This window comes from Pseudophryne corroboree, chromosome 1, assembly GCF_028390025.1.
Source record: "Pseudophryne corroboree isolate aPseCor3 chromosome 1, aPseCor3.hap2, whole genome shotgun sequence".
Classification (NCBI taxonomy): domain Eukaryota; kingdom Metazoa; phylum Chordata; class Amphibia; order Anura; family Myobatrachidae; genus Pseudophryne; species Pseudophryne corroboree.
Genome location: NC_086444.1, coordinates 915,891,560 through 915,914,068, shown reverse-complemented (window position 1 = coordinate 915,914,068; position 22,509 = coordinate 915,891,560). Strand labels below are relative to the sequence as shown.

Genomic DNA, 22,509 nt, shown 5'->3' with positions numbered 1-22,509 from the left:
ATTTGGTGTTTTGGATTTTACATGCTCTGTACTATGACATTGGGCATCGGCCTTGGCAGACGACGTTGATGGCATTTCATCGTCTCGGCCATGACTAGTGGCAGCAGCTTCAGCACGAGGTGGAAGTGGATCTTGATCTTTCCCTATTTTTGGAACCTCAACATTTTTGTTCTCTATATTTTAATAGGCACAACTAAAAGGCACCTCAGGTAAACAATGGAGATGGATGGATACTAGTATACTTATGGATGACGAGCGACTGCCGACACAGAGGTAGCTACAGCCATGGACTACCGTACTGCGTCTGCTAGTATAGACTGGATGATAATGATATAAAAAATATATATATATATCACTACTGCAGGACAGGTATATATTGTATAATGACGGACCTGCTGGACACTGTCAGCACTGCAGACTCCTAAACTACTAGTATGAAGAAGATAGAAAAAAAAAAAAAACCACCACAGGTAGGTATACAATTATGGACGAGCGACTGCCGACACAGAGGTAGCTACAGCCGTGGACTACCGTACTGCGTCTGCTAGTATAGACTGGATGATAATGATATAAAAAATATATATATATCACTACTGCAGGACAGGTATATATTGTATAATGACGGACCTGCTGGACACTGTCAGCACTGCAGACTCCTAAACTACTAGTATGAAGAAGATAGAAAAAAAAAAACCCACCACAGGTAGGTATACAATTATGGACGAGCGACTGCCGACACAGAGGTAGCTACAGCCGTGGACTACCGTACTGCGTCTGCTAGTATAGACTGGATGATAATGATATAAAAAAAATATATATATATATCACTACTGCAGGACAGGTATATATTGTATAATGACGGACCTGCTGGACACTGTCAGCACTGCAGACTCCTAAACTACTAGTATGAAGAAGATAGAAAAAAAAAACCCACCACAGGTAGGTATACAATTATGGACGAGCGACTGCCGACACAGAGGTAGCTACAGCCGTGGACTACCGTACTGCGTCTGCTAGTATAGACTGGATGATAATGATATAAAAAATATATATATATCACTACTGCAGGACAGGTATATATTGTATAATGACGGACCTGCTGGACACTGTCAGCACTGCAGACTCCTAAACTACTAGTATGAAGAAGATAGAAAGAAAAAAAACCACCACAGGTAGGTATACAATTATGGACGAGCGACTGCCGACACAGAGGTAGCTACAGCCGTGGACTACCGTACTGCGTCTGCTAGTATAGACTGGATGATAATGATATAAAAAATATATATATATCACTACTGCAGGACAGGTATATATTGTATAATGACGGACCTGCTGGACACTGTCAGCACTGCAGACTCCTAAACTACTAGTATGAAGAAGATAGAAAAAAAAAACCCACCACAGGTAGGTATACAATTATGGACGAGCGACTGCCGACACAGAGGTAGCTACAGCCGTGGACTACCGTACTGCGTCTGCTAGTATAGACTGGATGATAATGATATAAAAAAAAAATATATATATCACTACTGCAGGACAGGTATATATTATATAATGACGGACCTGCTGAGCACTGTCAGCACTGCAGACTCCTAAACTACTAGTATGAAGAAGATAGAAATATAATGAATGATGGACCTGCTGGACACTGTCAGCAGAATGCGTTTATAGAATAAAAACAAAAAACACCACACGAGTGTTTAACTTTTTCAGGCAGACAATATACTGGTGGTCACTGCTGGTCAGTCACACTGGCACTCTGGCAGCAAAAGTGTGCACTGTTAAATATGTACTCCTGCTATAACTGCTCCCCAGTCTCCCCCACAATTAAGCTGTGTGAGCAGTGAGCACTACTCAGCACAGTCAGATATACATAGATGATATTATCATGCAGCACACTGAGGCTGAGCACAGATATGGTATGTGACTGTGTATCGTTTTTTTTCAGGCAGAGAACGGATTATATTAAATAATAAATAAAACTGGTGGTCACTAGTATAACTATCAGCAAAACTCTGCACTCTCTGAGTACTCCTAATGCTCCAGTAAATCAAGTGTCTCACTCTCTATCTAAACGGAGAGGACGCCAGCCACGTCCTCTCCCTATCAATCTCAATGCACGTGTGAAAATGGCGGCGACGCGCGGCTCCTTATATAGAATTCGAGTCTCGCGATAGAATACGAGCCTCGCGAGAATCCGACAGCGGGATGATGACGTTCGGGCGCGCTCGGGTTAGCCAAGCAAGGCGGGAAGATCCGAGTCTGCTTCGGACCCGTGTAAAAAGCGTGAAGTTCGGGGGGGGTTCGGTTTCCGATAAACCGAACCCGCTCATCACTAGTGGACAGGCTAGATATTGTGCCAATTTAGTGCCAGGACATTTATTGCCTTAAAATACCTGAAGCGGGTAATGAGACCTTAATGTTTGATGTTACACGTGATTTATGTGATTGTTTGACCAAGCGATTTCTGTGGCTTTCAAAGTCGTAACCTGTGAGTGCTGATATAGACACTAATTGAACTGGAGTATTGCAATAATGAGTAACCTATGCAATTGGTATTAACAAGAATTGATTTACAGCGGTGACCAGTCACTTCCTGTTCAATAAATGGTTGTCACCGTTCTCCTGCATAGTGGTCCTTGAGTAGACAGTGTTTGGGTTTTGTCCTCCTGGGGGTCTCCTTGTCCTTCTGCCTCAGTTATACAGGTGACGCGAAGAACAGTTCTTGACTTCGACATCATGGAGAAGTGGAATTAGCTGGCAACAAGCCTGGTCGAGCTCCAGGTACAAATACATTCCACTCACATTACTGATACAGCACACTTGCCGTCCGCAAACAGGATCAATTTAAGATGTTGAATCCAGAAACTCCTGCGTCAACTTCAGGATGGAGACGACTACCTGCGTCACCCAGAAACCCGATCAGTTTGACGCATCACCTATCACCATACACACTACTTCGGGGCCCCATGGCTGCCGAAATAAAAGGATACACAAACAACGCAGGCATGAGCACTTGGAAAGCATTTAGAGAGGAAATGCTTTCTATGTTTTTCTTATATCCACTCTCTGAACAACAAAAAGTGGAGATCCTGATGGAACAATTAAAGGGCCCTGCACTGTGGGAAGTAAAAGCATGGGAAGATAAAGAGAAGATGACTGCAGATTGTATACTCCAAAAACTACAGAACATATTTGACTATAAGACCGTGGCGGAGCTAAAGAGCCATCTGTATGCGAGAAAGCAATGACCAGGTGAATCATTGCGGGAATTTGCACTAGGCCTACAGGAAGCCACGAAGGCTGTACAAACCTTGGACGCAAAGGATGTCGTACTGGCCGATGAAACCCTAATTAACCTATTTATTGAAGGAGCACAAGGAGAATTGATTCGTCGCAGGTACGAATGTGGAAACGTCAGCAGCCAGTTTTTTTCTCTGAATTTAAAGAAAACATCTTACAAATATTGGGATTGAACCCAATATTTGAAGACGACGGGGCATCAGGGATACTTGAAGAAGAAAATCTCCAGAGCATCTCCCCGTACAAAAACATAGATGCCTTCACTCGAACCGGAGCAGTCTATCAGCAGGCGCAAGTACCACCATGGCCAGACCCTATTGAAGCCCTGAATCGCCAGATGTCAGAGGTGACACTTTGCCTGTCCCGGATGAACCAGAGGTTAGAAGATCTCGGCAAAGTACCAGGCGGAAATCGACGCAGGGAATGGCGTCAGGAGCACGGTGGAAGGAACTGCCCTCAATGGGAGGTCGCGAGAGAATCAGGTCGACCGTCTACCGACCAGTTTGACTCACATGGTTGGCCGATTTGTAGAGGATGTTGCCAGAGTGGACACATTGAACGGAACTGCCTAAACGACCCTTTAAACGAGGTAACCCCAAGGCGAGGGAGGAGAACCACTGACAGGTGGTTCTCGGGAGGAGAATCACTGACAGGTCTGCCGTCGCAAGATTGCTGGCCCCAGTATGTTGGAGAGTGCCGCCATCTGAATATACATATCAATGGAATCGATATAATGGCTCTTTTGGGTACCGGCTCACAAGTCTCTACCATCCGGCTCATGGAATTCCTTCAACACTGGGACGAAGCCGCCATTGTGTCCCCTCCCGCTACATGGCTCCACCTGCTAGCCAGCAATGGACAGCCCATCGCCTTTCAGGGCTACTGGGAAGCTGATGTGAAAGTAGGAAAAGCTGTCTTGACCCACCAGGGATAACTCCTCACCACTGCACCCATTGCACACTAGCCACCCATCATTCTGGGCATGAACATCTGGAGAAACTGTCCAGAGTAACTAGTTGAAGCTCTCCGGCAGAAGATGAAGACAGTAACCCCTATGGAATGAAAAGCCCTGCAACAGAGCGTGAAATTGCTAGAGGGTCATTGGAAGTTTGTTAATAGTCGTGGTGAGATTGGGAAGGCCCGAATCACCAACTGTCAACCTATTCTACGGAAACCGAACTCTGAACAAGTGGTGTGGTGCAAAACGAGAATTGGTCCTGGAGGTAGAGACTACGAGGCTCTGGTGGAACCCTATGAGTGGGATTGACAACAGCTGTTCGCTGTGGTGAGGACGTTAGCCAAAGTGGTACGCGGAAGGATACCCATCTGCCTCTTAAACCCACACTCGTATGCCATCAGACTTTACAAATACTGTCCTGTGGTGAAAGTCAGTTGGATCGACTTCAAAGACATTGTAGGACAGGGTGTAACTACAGCTCAACAAGGGGCGGCAGTCAAAGAGACGTCCGTGACTAGCAAAGAATCTCCATGGTGGGCTGAGAATATAGATCGTGATGTTGACACCCCCGCCGAAAAGCGGAATGGAGTACTGCAGACTGTGCGATAAAACGCTACCGCATTAAGTCAGCACCCGTCTGACTTCGGAAAAGCTGGCGAAGTGTATCACTGCATTCCTACAGGGATGACCCCTCCTATCAAGGAACGACACAAACCCCTTCCCCCAGCTGTGTATCAGCCTGTGAGGAACATGATTGTGGAAATTAAAGAGGCTGGAGTCATCCGCGAAAGCCATAGCCCATGGGCAACCTCACTCATAATAGTTAAGATGAAAGATGGTAGTCTACGCTTCTGCATGGATTATCGCAAGCTCAACGCTGCAACCCACAAGGATGGCTATCCGCCCCCTCGAATCGAGGAGTCCCTGACAGCTTTAAAGAATGCAGCATACTTCTCCACACTGGACCTCACCAGTGGCTACTGGCAGGTTCAAATAGCCCCTGAAGACATCTAGAACATGGCTTTCACTACACTGATGGGCTTATTTGAGTAGTAGAGGATGCCATTTGGGCTCTGCAATGCCCCTGCCACCTTCCAGCGCATCATGGAGTCTTGGACAGCGCAATTTCGAGATGGTCCTGTTGTACCTCAATGATGTGATAATCTTCTCAAGAAATTACGATGACCATCTGCGACATTTTGAAGAATTGTTCCAGCAATTAACCAAATGCAGCCTGAAGATTAAAGCGGGCAAACGTCATCTGCTTAAGCCCAAAGTCCAGTATTTAGGACACGTCATCAGCGCAGAAGGCGTGATGCCTGACCTGGAAAATATCAGAGTTGTTTAGGTCTGGCCAGTCTCCAAGACCGTCAGAGATGTCCGGAGTTACTTAGAATTTGTGGACTACTATAGATACTTCATAGAACAATTCGCCAAAGTGGCGGCTCCGTTGAACGATTTGCTCAGAGGCCAATCGGGTCATGAGCGGAGAGGGTCGTACTTGGTGCACTGCGGAGATGAACAACAGTGGGCCTTTAACCAGTTGAAGACGTCTTTGATCGAAGCCCCGCTATTGGCCTATCCTGATTATAAACAACGGTTTCAGGTGTACATTGACACCAGCCACCGGGGGCTAGGAGCTGTACTCTCCCAGATGCAGAACGGGCGTGAAAGAGTTATTGCATATGCCAGTTTGGGTCTCTGCAATACTGAGCGAAACTTTGAAAACTACAGTGTCATCAAACTGGACTTACTTGCCCTCATCTGGGCCGTTACCGAGAAGTTTAAGAACTATCTGGCCACCACGCCATTTGTCCTAATGACAGGCAATAACCCGCTGGCACATCTGTCCACCGCTAAACTTGGAGCTTTTGAACAAAGATGGGTATCTCGACTGGCAAATTTCTACCAAAGTGGGAAGCCAAAACGGAAATGCAGATGCCCTTTCTCAATTACCTACTGCAGATGTCGCTGAGAAAGGCAAAGATGCAGAGGAGGATGTCGGAACACTGGTGTTTGAGGCCTCTAGAGAGAAACGAACGGTCACGTCAGACCACCTGTCAGCCACAGGAATTCCACTGTCGGAGAACGCCCTACTCGGTGCCCCCACTGTAGCTTGGAGTGGGACTCAACAAAAGAGCCTGGTGCTGAGAGAACTTGTGGCCCTGGTGTGTCAACGATGCCAGTTGACCCGGACCCAATTGGCCGAATCTGACCCAGAGCTGATCAAGTTGCCGCGGAACAGGGAACGCATTCACCTGGAAGTAGGTATCCTCGTGCGTACTAGCGTAGACCCAAGTACTCACCAACCGGTCACTCAGGTGAATGTCCCTAAAGATCAAGCCACCCTCTTACTAACAGCCTAGCAAGACAAATCCGGACACTTCGGCACCCAAAAGACTGAAGCCATCCTGTGCACACGGTATTTCTGGGTGGGCATGCGCGAAGATGTGGAAAGATGGTGCCGTGACTGTGTCCCATGTACAAAGAAAAGACACCCCAGTGCTACTTAAAGAGACCCCCTGCACTCGATTAAAAGCCAACATCCACTACAGATCGTCGCCCTGGACCATGTGAAACTGGAGCCGAGCACCAATGGGTATGCCCTCACAATAACAGATTATTACAGCTAATTCCTAGTAGTCGTTCCGGTTAAAGACTTCACTGCTAAATCACAGCCGAACAGTTTTTGAAACACTTTGCTAGACCCTACAGGTATTCAGGCTGCATCTTGACTGACCAGGGCCCTGCCTTCGAGTTGTAGTTATTTCATGAACTTCGTTCCTACTACTATTGCTGGAAAGCTCGAACCATGGTGTATCACCGGCAGGGGAATGGATTGGGTGAACAAGCTAACCAGACCCTCATCGGGATGCTCCAGAACCTGTTGACAGAGGACCGTACCAAGTGGCCGACTGTACTACCTGAACTAACCTCTCTCTACAACAACACTGAACATTGCTCCATCGACTTCATGCTGTACTATCTCATGTTCAGCCGATGAGCCAAATTGCCCCTAGACCTGGAACTGGCCCTCGCAGTGATTCATCCAGTCAACCCAAAGACCGTCTGGGTCCGTAGGCACCAGCAAAGGACAGAGGCTGTCCAGGAGATTGTAACCAAACGAGTGGAGAGCGCTCAGCATCGCCAAGAAAGGAACTACAATGCCAACCTCCAACCTGAGCCACTGAAAGCTGGAGACTTTGGGGGACATTTACTAAGCAGTGATAAGAGCGAAGAAGTGAGCCAGTGGAGAAGTTGCCCATAGCAACCAATCAGCATTGAAGTAACATCTAGAATTTGTATACTATAAAATTATACAGAGCTGCTGATTGGTTGATAGGGCAACTTCTCCACTGGCTCACTTCTCCGCTTTTATCACTGCTTAGTAAATGTCCACCTATGTCTGGAAGAAACGGAACCACCGTACAAGCAAGCTCGATGCTATGTGGGAAAGTTGTTCGTACATCGTGGTCAGTGTTTCTGAGGGCGAGCGATACACCTATGAGATCAGAGAAGGCCTGGAAGGTCCAGTCAGCATTGTGCCAAGAGGCCAACTCAAGCTCTGTGCCATAGAGCTACTGACAAAGAGTGCAGACCCACCTGTGGCAGAGGGGCAGAGAACCCTGAGGGGCATACCGTTACACGACTCTATGGAACTTTTAGTGTTTATGGGCGGTCCACCACTACTGTACCCAGCATCGCCTGTAGCTCCAGACCCTGTGATTAACGGGCCTGTTGAGGGCCAGGATCAGCCTAGCCTAGTTACCTCTCCTAGTGAGAGCGACATTTCTGCGGTTGAAACCAGAAGGTCGGGACGTAGCACGAAAGGCGTTACGCCTTTAAGGTATAGAGAGTAAAATGTTAACTGTTTCCATTGTATGCTTATACTTGACTCATTTGTACTTGTTTGCTGTTATTTTTGATTTAATGGACTGATGTTAGAGACTTTGGCCTACTACCAAATGCGTGAGGACAAGCATCCTTTCACCAGGCGAATATGTGGTATCCACGTCTGGGATGCTCCTGCTGCATGCTATTGCAGCCATAAGGGTAGCCAATGCTGCCTGAAGAGACCTATATTAATTGACAATGACAGGGTTAACTCCCCCCTGGGAGTCAGACACTGGGACCCAGGGCAGTCTGGCCTTCTTTCCTTAGAGTGGGAAACCCTGGAGAGACAGGATTGACCAGGAGGACGTGTGAAGGGATTTGATGAGAAGGGCTCCCGGCAGCCGGCAGGGAAGAAAGACTGTAGAGGAAACCAAATCGGAGTATTCACTACTATTACAGGTACCTGGTCACCCTTCCCACCCCGGTCGGCTTACACGTGTTGGGGTCTGCCACTAGCAGTGTTCCCCCCTTTAGTAAAGAGTAAGTTCTCTGGTCCGCAATACCCCAGTTAGAGACGTTCAAGACACACAGTTGCCTTAATGGGGACCCACATAATAACTGTGTGATCACATAAAAAAAACAGTACCTTCCCCACTCTCAAAAGTGTCTTACTTATGGTCCGTGTTGTTACAGTATACAGGAACTTTAGCCATATGTTACCCTGAAGCCCCGGAATGGGAACAGGAACCCGGTGTGACTGTTGGGGTTTACTAGCCACCTCACCCCAGCTTTAAGGGACAGAGTTGTATGACTACTGTCCTCCCTCTGCCAGCCAGGACTGTTTTATGACTCCACAAATGTGCACTAAAAGACTGTATGCTAAAACTGAAATTTTTACATTTTATCCGGAATAGCTTTATCTCCTTTGACTTACCTTTCCGTGGATACAAATTATTATTTGGTGCACAGCGCCACCCTGTGGACAGGCTAGATATTGTGCCAATTTGGGCCCTCATTCCGAGTTGTTCGCTCGCTAGCTGCTTTTAGCAGCATTGCACACGCTAAGCCGCCGCCCTCTGGGACTGTATCTTAGCTTAGAAGAATTGCGAACGAAAGATTAGCAGAATTGCGAATAGAAATTTCTTAGCAGTTTCTGAGTAGCTCCAGACTTACTCAGCCATTGCGATCAGTTCAGTCAGTTTCGTTCCTGGTTTGACGTCACAAACACACCCAGCGTTCGCCCAGACACTCCTCCGTTTCTTCAGACACTCCCGCGTTTTTCCCAGAAACGCCAGCGTTTTTTCACACACACCCAGAAAATGGCAAGTTTCCGCCCAGAAACACCCACTTCCTGTCAATCACAGTACGATCACCAGAACGATGAAAAATCCTTGTTATGCCGTGAGTAAAATACCTAACTTTTGTGTAAAATAACTAAGCGCATGCGCTCTGCGAACCTTGCGCATGCTCAGTAAGCGACTAATCGCAATATAGCGAAAATTGGCAATGAGCGAACAACTCGGAAGACCCCCTTAGTGCCAGGACATTTCTTTCCTTAAAATACCTAAAGCGGGTAATGAGACCTTTATGTTTGATGTTACACGTGATTTATGTGATTGTTTGACTCAGCCATTTCTGTGGCTTTCAAAGTCGTAACCTGTGAGTGCTGTTATAGACACTAATTGAACTGGAGTATTGCAATAATGAGTAACCTATGCAATTGGTATTAACAAGAATTGATTTACAGAGGTGACCAGTCGCTTCTCGTTCAATAAATGGTTGGCACCGTTCTCCTGCATAGTGGTCCTTGAGTAGACAGTGTTTGGGTTTTGTCCTCCTGGGGTCTCCTTGTCCTTCTGCCTCAATTATACAGGTGACGCAAAGAACAGTTCCTCACTTCGACATTGTGGAGAAGTGGAATTAGCTGACAACAAGCACGGTTGAGCTCCAGGTACGAATACATTCCACCCACATTACTGATACATCACATCTATATAATGCATTGTGAGCATAATACTGTAGTAGAAAAGTTACAATTAACACCACACTTCTCAGTACAAAATACAGCTGGGGAGCACAGGGTGAAAGGGAATATTTAGCATAGGTTCAACCTATATCCAATAAGTGACTAACAAGTTTAGAGCACCTGCAAAAGATGAACAGATTGAGCAAGTGAAGTTTGGTGGTATTGGGCCTCTGAGTAGGAGTAGGCTGTATGTCAGGGGTCTGGAACCTTTAGCCCTCTAATGTTGTTGAACTACACTTCCCTGCATGCCCTGCAACAGTTTTAGCATGGCCAAATAGCAAAATTGTAGCAGGGCATGCTGGTATGTGTAGTTCAACAACAACTGAAGGGCCAAAGGTTTCCCATCCCTGCTGTAGGTGATGTGCAAGACAAGAGAACTGTGAGAACAGGAGGGAGGGGATACGGCCATTATGTCGACACAGCTTATGTCGACAGTTATTAGGTCGACCTCTGAAGGTCGACATGCATTAGGTCGAAATGGTCAATAGGTCAAAAGGTCGACATTAGTTTTTCAATTTTTTTTTCAGATTTTGGATTTTTCCATACTTGACGATCTACGTGGACTACGATTGGAATGGTAACCTGTGTCAAGTGAAGCGAGGCACCTTGCCCGAAGCATGGCGAATAAAGCGAGCCATGAGAGGGGACAAGGTGCACTAATTGGGGTTCCCCGTCACTTTACGAAGAAAACGACACCAAAAACAGTCCAAAAACTCATGTCGACCTTCAGTGGTCGACCTAATGACTGTCGACCTAAGTTGAGTCGACCCAACGACCCATACCCGGAGGGAGGAGGACCCTGCTCCTAGGATCCTACAATGCATGGGGAAGTGGGAGACAAACAGATGACAAAGGACAAAATAACAAACTCACCAAGATAGCTCTTAGGATAATACACCAAAGATGTGATCAATAAATGTAGGGAATGTTTAGTTGAAGTCAAGGGCAGTAACCAATTGAGAATTTCAAGACAGGGTTCACACATTCTATCAGTAAAATATATCGTAGTCGAGCAAAAGTCACAGCACAACATTAAACAATAGGTATTAAACAATGCATAACAGATCTATCCTATCTATCTATCTAAATCCTCCTTGGACCATAACTATGTAATCAAGTGTATGTATAACAGTAATTGACTACACTGTTTAAGTGTATTATTTTTAACAACTTTTACTATCCTTACACTTTTAATTTGGAGATGTACTCTATATTTTTCACTTCATAGAGCACACACTGTGTTCCTAACATGATTTATATGTTTATTTTTATTCCCACGCAGTGGCTCCCTCTGCGTCGGCATGGCAGGAGGCTTCAGTGTGTTGCTAGGCTACTAGCACGTCACCACCAAGCTGATCACGTGACACACCAGGAGGTATCGGATGCTGGGTGGACACTGCACGCCGCAAATCACATACATTACCTTATTTAAGGTAAGACACACTCTATTTGGTTTGGTTCATGATTTCTTTTATTGTCACCATGTATGCACAACCTGATGAAAAGGCCTTGGAGCAGGCATGTCCAAACTGCGGCCCTCCAGCTGTTGAGAAACTACACATCCCAGAATGCCCTGACACAGCTTTAGCATTCTCGGACAGCAAAACTGTGTCAGGGCATGCTGGGATATGTAGTTTCACAACAGCTGGAGGGCCGCAGTTTGAACATGCCTGCCTTAGAGCCTTGAAATGATGTTATGCTATTTTTGCTTTGCCGTTGACCACAATACACTTTTTATAACCAAGTGCGTGGAGTGCCGCCTCTATTTGTTCCATAGTGGATCTTGTTAAGGTCCCAGGAGGATTATATTAGTGATGAGCGGGTTCGGTTTCCGAGAAACCGAACCCCCCCGAGCTTTACCTTTTTTACACGGGTCCGAGCCATACTCGGATTCTCCCGTATGGCTCGGTTAACCCGAGCGCGCCCGAACGTCATCATCCCGCTGTCGGATTCTCGCGAGATTCGGATTCTATATAAGCAGTCGCGCGTCGCCGCCATTTTCACACGTGCATTGGAGATGATAGGGAGAGGACGTGGCTGGCGTCCTCTCTGTTTAGTAGAAGACAGTTGATTTAATTGCTTGTTTATTACTATAATTGTAGGGAGGATTGGGGAGCAGCTGTTAGGAGGAGTACAGTGCAGAGTTTAGTTTTTATCCGTTCTCTGCCTGAAAAAAACGCTCCATACCATATCTGTGCTCAGTGTGCTGCATGATATATCTGTGCTGAGTGCTCACACTGCTTAATTGTGGGGACTGGGGAGCAGCTATAGCAGGAGTACAGTGCAGAGTTTTGCTGACAGTGACCACCAGTATACGTTTGTCTGCCTGAAAAACCCTCCATATCTGTGCTCACAGTGTGCTGCTTTATTGTGGGGACTGGGGACCACCAGTATAATTAATATTATATAGGAGGAGTACAGTGCAGAGTGCACTGCTGTACCTACCTCTGTGTCGTCATCCATTAAGTATACTATCCATCTACATTCCTATACCTGTGGTGCATTTTAGTTTAGCAGTTTGCTGACAGTGTCCACCAGGTCCAGTATACTATACATAGCAGTACGGTAGGCCACTGCTGTACCTACCTCTGTGTCGTCACTCGTCATCCATTAGGTATACTATCCATCCATCTACATTGTATACCTGTGGTGCCTTTTTTTAGACTAGTTTAGCAGTTTGCTGACAGTGTCCACCAGGTCCAGTATACTGTATATAGCAGTACGGTAGGCCACTGCTGTACCTACCTCTGTGTCGTCACTCGTCATCCATTAAGTATACTATCCATCTACATTCTTTACCTGTGGTGCATTTTAGTTGTGCGCAGTAAATATAGTAGTAGGCCATTGCTATTGATACTGGCATATAATTCAACACATTAAAAAATGGAGAACAAAAATGTGGAGGTTAAAGGGAAAGATCAAGATCCACTTCCACCTCGTGCTGAAGCTGCTGCCACTAGTCATGGCCGAGACGATGAAATGCCATCAACGTCGTCTGCCAAGGCCGATGCCCAATGTCATAGTAGAGAGCATGTAAAATCCAAAACACAAAAGTTCAGTAAAATGACCCATAAATCAAAATTAAAAGCGTCTGAGGAGAAGCGTAAACTTGCCAATATGCCATTTACGACACGGAGTGGCAAGGAACGGCTGAGGCCCTGGCCTATGTTCATGGCTAGTGGTTCAGCTTCAAATGAGGATGGAAGCACTCATCCTCTCGCTAGAAAAAAGAAAAGACTTAAGCTGGCAAAAGCACAGCAAAGAACTGTGCGTTCTTCAAAATCACAAATCCCCAAGGAGAGTCCAATTGTGTCGGTTGCGATGCCTGACCTTCCCAACACTGGACGGGAAGAGCTTGCGCCTTCCACCATTTGCACGCTCCCTGCAAGTGCTGGAAGGAGCACCCGCAGTCCAGTTCCTGATAGTCAAATTGAAGATGTCACTGTTGAAGTACACCAGGATGAGGATATGGGTGTTGCTGGCGCTGGGGAGGAAATTCACAAGGAGGATTCTGATGGTGAGGTGGTTTGTTTAAGTGACCCGGGGAGACACCTGTTGTTCGTGGGAGGAATATGGCCATTGACATGCCTGGTCAAAATACTAAAAAAAATCAGCTCTTCGGTGTGGAATTATTTCAACACAAATGCGGATAACAGGTGTCAAGCCGTGTGTTGCCTTTGTCAAGCTGTAATAAGTAGGGGTAAGGACGTTAACCACCTCGGAACATCCTCCCTTATACGTCACCTGCAGCGCATTCATCATAAGTCAGTGACAAGTTCAAAAACTTTGGGTGACAGCGGAAGCAGTCCACTGACCACTAAATCCCTTCCTCTTGTAACCAAGCTCCTGCAAACCACACCACCAACTCCCTCAGTGTCAATTTCCTCCTTACCCAGGAAAGCCGATAGTCCTGCAGGCCATGTCACTGGCAAGTCTGACGAGTCCTCTCCTGCCTGGGATTTCTCCGATGCATCCTTGAGTGTAACGCCTACTGCTGCTGGCACTGCTGTTGTTGCTGCTGGGAGTCGATCGTCATCCCAGAGGGGAAGTCGGAAGACCACTTGTACTACTTCTAGTAAGCAATTGACTGTCCAACAGTCCTTTGCGAGGAAGATGAAATATCACAGCAGTCATCCTGCTGCAAAGTGGATAACTGAGGCCTTGGCAGCCTGGGCGGTGAGAAACGTGGTTCCGGTATCCATCGTTAATTCAGAGCCAACTAGAGACTTGATTGAGGTACTGTGTCCCCGGTACCAAATACCATCTAGGTTCCATTTCTCTAGGCAGGCAATACCGAAAATGTACACAGACCTCAGAAAAAGACTCACCAGTGTCCTAAAAAATGCAGTAGTACCCAATGTCCACTGAACCACGGACATGTGGACAAGTGGAGCAGGGCAGACTCAGGACTATATGACTGTGACAGCCCACTGGGTAGATGTATTGCCTCCCGCAGCAAGAACAGCAGCGGCGGCACCAGTAGCAGCATCTCGCAAACGCCAACTCGTTCCTAGGCAGGCTACGCTTTGTATCACCGCTTTCCAGAATAGGCACACAGCTGAAAACCTCTTGCGGCAACTGAGGAAGATCATCGCAGAATGGCTTACCCCAATTGGACTCTCCTGGGGATTTGTGACATCGGACAACGCCAGCAATATTGTGCGTGCATTACATCTGGGCAAATTCCATCACGTCCCATGTTTTGCACATACCTTGAATTTGGTGGTGCAGAATTATTTAAAAAACGACAGGGGCGTGCAAGAGATGCTGTCGGTGGCCCGAAGAATTGCGGGCCACTTTCGGCATTCATGCACCGCGTACAGAAGACTGGAGCACCACCAAACATTCCTGAACCTGCCCTGCCATCATCTGAAGCAAGGGGTGGTAACGAGGTGGAATTCAACCCTCTATATGCTTCAGAGGATGGAGGAGCAGCAAAAGGCCATTCAAGCCTATACATCTGGCCACGATATAGGCAAAGGAGGTGGAATGCACCTGACTCAAACGCAGTGGAGAATGATTTCAACGTTGTGCAAGGTTCTGCAACCCTTTGAACTTGCCACACGTGAAGTCAGTTCAGACACTGCCAGCCTGAGTCAGGTCATTCCCCTCATCAGGCTTTTGCAGAAGAAGCTGGAGACATTGAAGGAGGAGCTAAAAGGGAGCGATTCCGCTAGGCATGTGGGACTTGTGGATGGAGCCCTTAATTCGCTTAACCAGGATTCACGGGTGGTCAATCTGTTGAAATCAGAGCACTACATTTTGGCCACCGTGCTCGATCCTAGATTTAAAACCTACATTGTATCTCTCTTTCCGGCAGACACAAGTCTGCAGAGGTTCAAAGACCTGCTGGTGAGAAATTTGTCATGTCAAGCGGAACGTGACCCGTCACCATCTCCTCCTTCACATTCTCCCGCAACTGGGGGTGCGAGGAAAAGGCTAAGAATTCCGAGCCCACCCGCTGGCGGTGATGCAGGGCAGTCTGGAGCAGGTGCTGACATCTGGTCCGGACTGAAGGACCTGGCAACAATTACTGACATGTCGTCTACTGTCACTGCATATGATTCTCTCACCATTAAAAGAATGGTGGAGGATTATATGAGTGACCGCATCCAAGTAGGCACGTCAGACAGTCCGTACGTATACTGGCAGGAAAAAGAGGCAATTTGGAGGCCCTTGCAGAAACTGGCTTTATTCTACCTAAGTTGCCCTCCCTCCAGTGTGTACTCCGAAAGAGTGTTTAGTGCAGCCGCTCACCTTATCAGCAATCGGCGTACGAGGTTACTTCCAAAAAATGTGGAGAAGATGATGTTCATTAAAATGAATTATAATCAATTCCTCCGTGGAGACATTCACCAGCAGCAATTGCCTCCAGAAAGTACACGGGGACATGAGATGGTGGATTCCAGTGGGGACGAATTAATAATCTGTGAGGAGGGGGATGTACACAGTGAAAGGGGTGAGGAATCGGAGGATGATGATGAGGTGGACATCTTGCCTCTGTAGAGCCAGTTTGTGCAAGGAGAGATTGATTGCTTCTTTTTTGGTGGGGGCCCAAACCAACCAGTCATTTCAGTCACAGTCATGTGGCAGACCCTGTCGCTGAAATGATGGGTTGGTTAAAGTGTGCATGTCCTGTTTATACAACATAAGGGTGGGTGGGAGGGCCCAAGGACAATTCCATCTTGCACCTCTTTTTTCTTTCATTTTTCTTTGCATCATGTGCTGTTTGGGGACAATTTTTTTGAAGGGCCATCCTGCCTGACACTGCAGTGCCACTCCTAGATGGGCCAGGTGTTTGTGTCGGCCACTTGTGTCGCTTAGCTTAGTCACATAGCGACCTTGGTGCGCCTCTTTTTTTCTTTGCATCATGTGCTGTTTGGGGAGTATTTTTTTGAAGGGCCATCCTGTCTTGATTGACACTGCAGTGCCACTCCTAGATGGGCCAGGTGTTTGTGTCGGCCACTTGTATCTCTTAGCTTAGTCACAAAGCGACCTTGGTGCGCCTCTTTTTTTCTTTGCATCATATGCTGTTTGGGGAGTATTTTTTTGAAGGGCCATCCTGCCTGACACTGCAGTGCCACTCCTAGATGGGCCAGGTGTTTGTGTCGGCCACTTGTGTCGCTTAGCTTAGTCACACAGCCACCTTGGTGCGCCTCTTTTTTTCTTTGCATCATGTACTGTTTGGGGACTATTTTTTTGAAGTGCCATCCTGTCAGACACTGCAATGCCACTCCTAGATGGGCCAGGTGTTTGTGTCGGCCACTTGGGTCGCTTAGCTTAGTCACACAGCTACCTCATTGCGCCTCTTTTTTTCTTTGCATCATGTGCTGTTTGGGGACTATTTTTTTGAAGTGCCATCCTGTCTGACACTGCAGTGCCTCTCCTAGATGGGCCAGGTGTTTGTGTCGGCCACTTGTGTCGCTTAGCTTAGTCACACAGCTACCTCATTGCGCCTCTTTTTTTCTTTGCATCATATGCTGTTTGGGGAGTATTTTTTTGAAGGGCCGTCCTGCCTGACACTGCAGTGCCACTCCTAGATGGGCCAGGTGTTTGTGTCGGCCACTTGTGTCGCTTAGCTTAGTCACACAGCCACCTTGGTGCGCCTCTTTTTTTCTTTGCATCATGTGCTGTTTGGGGACTATTTTTTGGAAGTGCCATCCTGTCTGACTCTGCAGTGCCACTCCTAGATGGGCCAGGTGTTTGTGTCGGCCACTTGGGTCGCTTAGCTTAGCCATCCAGCGACCTCGGTGCAAATTTTAGGACTAAAAATAATATTGTGAGGTGTGAGGTGTTCAGAAAAGACTGAAAATGAGTGGAAATTATGGTTATTGAGGTTAATAATACTATGGGATCAAAATGACCCCCAAATTCTATGATTTAAGCTGTTTTTGAGGGCTTTTTGAAAAAAACACCCGAATCCAAAACACACCCGAATCAGACAAAAAATTTTCGGTAAGGTTTTGCCAAAACGCGTCCGAATCCAAAACACGGCCGCGGAACCAAACCCAAAACCCGAAAAATTTCCGGTGCACATCACTAGATTATATATATATCTCCTATATAATAGCTCAGATCTGTCACTCTGTGACTGTGTGGATAACGCTGGGTGTGGCTAGGAGCTCTAATTGGGTTAGCAGCTGGTTAATCACACCCAGTCTACAGCTGATTGGGGCGAAAAACGCCCTCCCACACAGGTTACATCCAATGGGAGGCTCTGCCCTATGGCTGCTGTGTGTTCCTAGAGCAGGATTAACAGTGGGGCTGATGGAGCTGCAGCTCCAGGTCCACACCCCAAAATAGGCCCACTGCATCTGCAGCAACATACCCTCCAACAATTTACACATAAAAATCAGTACAAATTTGAAAAGTGGGTGTGGCCACAGGTACAGTGACTTGGCCATGCCCCCTTTCCTATACTTTCAATGGAAGTTTGGAGAGCCAAAAATCGGTACAGACCATAAAAAAAAAAAAAAGGTACTGTACCTGCCAAAAAGGTGCAGTTGGAGGGTATGCCACTGCATCTGCAGAAAGTCTCTGCGCTGTAGATAAGGGAAAAAAATCCTGTTACTGCAGCGTCCTATGTCCTGCTGCCAGTCCGCCTGCCTCCTCTGGCATCAACAATCCCCACTCCCTAGCCATGGCGCAGGTGGAACAAAAGCTGCTGCGGCCACCGGCATAGATGTGTATGAAAGCCCCGCAGCGGAAGGCTTTAATAGCCCTCCCTGCGCAGCATACTCTCTGAGCCCCGGAGCCTCCTCTGCGCGTGATGTCACAGAAGTGCCTCCCCACCACAGCCGCACCCAGATCTCCAGTGGCCCTGACTCCGCAACACAGCACCTGGACTGCCGGCGTGGAAGCCCTGAGATGGCTAATGTATCGGATAGAGTGGGTGATATCGCGGAGGGTAATGTCTGGACGCTGAATCAATGTAAAAGGTGACAGTGCAGTGGATGTGCAGTGTCACTGACACTGCACAGCACTATCACCTTTTACATTGATTCAGCGAGTCAGTCAGTTCTGCCAGCCAGTCACTATCGTTTGCGTCAATATCCCAACGCGCCGCATTACAGAGAAGTAGATGCACTAAATAAACTACAGCTCCCAGCAGCCATTAGCGCCGAAGCATTCCGGGGCTAAGGGATGCTGGGAGCTGTAGTTTATTGAGTGCACCTTCTTCCCTGTAATGCGGCGCGTGGCGCTAACAATAGTGACAGGCTGTTGTATGAGTCTCCAGGAGAGCCACTGCCAAAGGGAGGACAGCAGCTTAGCTGCTTCCAGGAGGAGAAGAAGGAGAAGCATTATCCGCCCCTCCCCCACTTGCAGTACCTCCGGCCCCATATGTGGCACCCCACACACCTCCTCCACCACCCACTGTGGCTCGGCACCACCGCACCTGCCCCTCCACCACCCACGGACCTGCGGTGGCTCCGGAAACCCAACCGCAACATCCACGCACCCACCCCTCCCCCACCCGTGGCACCACCACAACAGCCCCTCCCACACATGCGGCACCCCCCGCAACCACCCCTTTCCCACCCGTGCCACCCCCGGACTCCCTCCCCCATCCGCATCTCCCCCGCACCTGCCACTCCCCCAACCACAGCACCTACTAGGTGATTCATCAGGCACTGCGTGCGCTGTTCACACTGTTGCAAGGGGCTATGACCCCTCAACCATCGCACGCCCTTTGTCTGTGCAATATTTAACCACTCACACAATTATGATTAAAGGTAATACTCCATTTAATACAAATATTGCATTCCACAAGGGCGTGCAAGGGTTAAGGGGGCGTAGCCCCTTACGACAGTGTGAAGAGCGCCCGTAGGGCATGATGAATCACCTAGTATTTTATATATATATATATATATATATTTATATTATATATATATATATATATATATATATATATATATATATATATATATATATATATATATATATATATATATATATATATATATATATATATATATTTATATATATACACACACACACACTATCTAGGAGGGCACCCCGGCACACAAGCTTGAATTCGTCCAGAGTGCCAGACCATCAGCTGTATATATCTATATAAATGCGAAAGCCCTCGCTCACTGACTGACTGACTGACTGACTGACTGATCACTAATTCTCTTACTTCACGATGTGTTGGCATGCTGAAATTCAACATAGGTATTCTTCAAGTGGGAAATAGGAAAACTACGTAATCAGAATTTTAATAGTCCTCCACTAAGGGGATGAAACAGGGGTTGACATAATTCCGTCATTACTGATGCGTGGCTTGTGTTGCATGAACGATAACGCTCAAACGGACAATCAGATCAAAATTTGGATTACACCTCCAGTGTGTAGAATTTAATAAACTACAAAAATGGTCCTGTCACTTCTTACAGTATCTGCTACAGGTGCTACTCAGGTAACACCAAGAACCATGGATTAATATTTACTTACATTGACACATCTCAAATTTACATCTCTATAGATTTACCAAATTATTAACACTCATTAATAATATCTACAACCGTGAAAATCAGAAACTCCTGTGCGAAGAATGGGTAGAACTAGGGGTGGATCCAGAAGAAAATGAAGGGGGGGGGCACCATGATAGGGGAACGGTAAATTATATTTACATGCACCTAAGGCACGCGTGTGAAAAATATTGCAGTACACACATCACGTACAAACTACACACAGATGGCCTCCGTGCGCGTACTTGTTCTGCCGTGCGTGCGCATATTCACAATTTGCGTATGGTCGCTCCGGCGGCCCTGCGCATTAGTGCGTGGTATAAGTATTAACGGTAGTGATTGTGGTCGCATGGAAAGCCATAAAAACACATTACATATTTAATCCAAATAGTGCACAATGTACACATAGTCCCCCTGCATCACACCAGCAAGTTACAACAGTTTAAATGGTATCAGAACAAAGGGATTCACCTTTACAGGATAGGAGGGGACAGAACAAGGTTATAAGGTGGTGTTTGGTATCCAGCTGTAGGGTATTTTAAGGGCAATATTCCGGTGTTGGTTTGCAGAAGATCACATGCTCCTGCGAATAGTTATACGCAGGAGCAGAATATAAATATAAACTGTATTTACTGTACATTTGTTATACGGCGGGAACCCAGAGGAGAACATCTGCAAGTGCACCTGGAACAGACATCGCCCACCTATTCAAACCAACCTATGACCTCTCCTGTACTGTAAATGACCATCCCTGTGTCCAATGGACAAAGAGATTACAGTATCCATTGTGTTAGGTTTATGTACCATTGACTGTAGCCATTATTCTATTGTATTGTATTGTTTATATTGTTGCCCCCTGCAAGTAAAGAACTGTTGGTAGGTTAGACCCCAACCTAGTTTTGAATTACAATTGGTGTCGTGTTCCATTTCCTTGCTAAGGTTTAAAGTGTATTTACAGCCACTCGGGCTGCTGCATTGTGCTAACAGCGTATAGGCCTGTGTACGCAAACTGTGTAGTACCTACGCCCTTTCGGCGTACATACGCAGAGTGCGTACACTGTGCGACCTTGTGTACGTAAGGTTTGTAAATAATATAAAGGTGAAAGGTTAATTACTGCGGCCGCAGCGGCTCAATATTAAAGTGTATCAAGTGTGTTTAAGGTATATGCTTTTTAGTCCTGTAAGTAAACCAGCGTTTACATATCACAGGGGGCATGGCCTCACAGAATACACCATCGGGTAATGATTGGCTGTAGGAGTGCATCCTGGTTTATTGCCAATGTTTCACCCTGATGAAAAGGCTGATTGGGCCTTGAAATATTTGTCGCCTGTTCCATTAGTTATGGGAGCTTGGAAGGCACCCCAGCACAATATAATTATTATAGTTTTTAGTTGGTGGTGGCAGGTGCAGCATACCTTGTTTTGGGCACCGCACTGAGAGTCAGACTACAGGCCACAAACTGCCCATCTCTGATTAGCAGAAGCAGCCAGCTGGATCTCCACCAAGCAGCATAAGACTTCTGCAGGACAGCCCTGTCACAATCACACGGGCCGCCTTCTCAAAGCTGAGGCTGAGTTTGACTGCACCTAGCATGGTGGTAAAGGAAGTGGAGGAGGAAGTGCTGGGAAACTGTGCGGTGCAGTGATGGCTAATGAAGCCTTCTGCGCCGTCATAAGTAACAGTCTTACTCGATGCTGGCATTTGAACCATGTGCCTGGGCTGGACTCTGGCCGGCTGGCAGTGGGGGAGGTAGGTTACGGTGTCAGCATGGGGAGGTTGGAGCTGCAGCTCCAGCCTCCTCATTGGTTACCACATGGACTTGCTGTTAGAGCCACGGCGGGTCCTAGTGCCTGCCGGCTCTAAAATCTGACTGACGGAAATAGCAGTAGTGCTGCTTTTCTCCTTTTGAATAAAAAATAGAAACGACAGGGGGAGCTCGGCCCGAGTGCCCCCCCCCCCCCCCCGGATCAGCCTATGGGTAGAACATCTAGTTATACAGTATATAGCACATAAAGATTATAACGATACTCTTAGCTAAGGTTTTTTCAACAATTCCTGTGAAGCCCCATTCTGTCCTAATCAGATTGAAGAACGTGGATATTGGACACCATCCATTCTATATCCGCTCCAGTCACAAATGCCATGATGTTGCTTATCACAAACTTTTATTCCACTTGAGATTAGAGGCAGCGTTTGCCCAGAATATATAGCATCATTAGTGTACATTGATGCTCTACTTTATTTAGCGGTAGGGGCAGTATTGCTCTATTTATTGTTAGAAATCAATAACATATTAAATCATTTATTTACTTGAGCTCTGAATATCAAGGTCATTGTGTTATTACTCTTTCTACACACTAAACAGTTTTAAGACCAATAACAACCCATATGCACATGTCAATCTGAACAGAAACCA

General features: G+C 46.8%; 1 long non-coding RNA gene across 4 annotated transcripts in view; it reads left to right on the top strand.

The window, feature by feature from the left end:
- LOC134917674 (uncharacterized) overlaps positions 1–22,509 on the top strand; it is a 166,775-nt gene that overhangs the window by 114,276 nt on the left and 29,990 nt on the right. For 3 of the 4 annotated variants that reach the window (XR_010177425.1, XR_010177426.1, XR_010177427.1), the window contains exons 5-7: positions 9,969–10,046; positions 10,649–10,772; positions 11,404–11,554. This is a non-coding gene — a long non-coding RNA (uncharacterized LOC134917674). The remainder of the gene's footprint in view (positions 1–9,968; positions 10,047–10,648; positions 10,773–11,403; positions 11,555–22,509) is intronic. The other variant, XR_010177428.1, reaches the window with a different exon arrangement.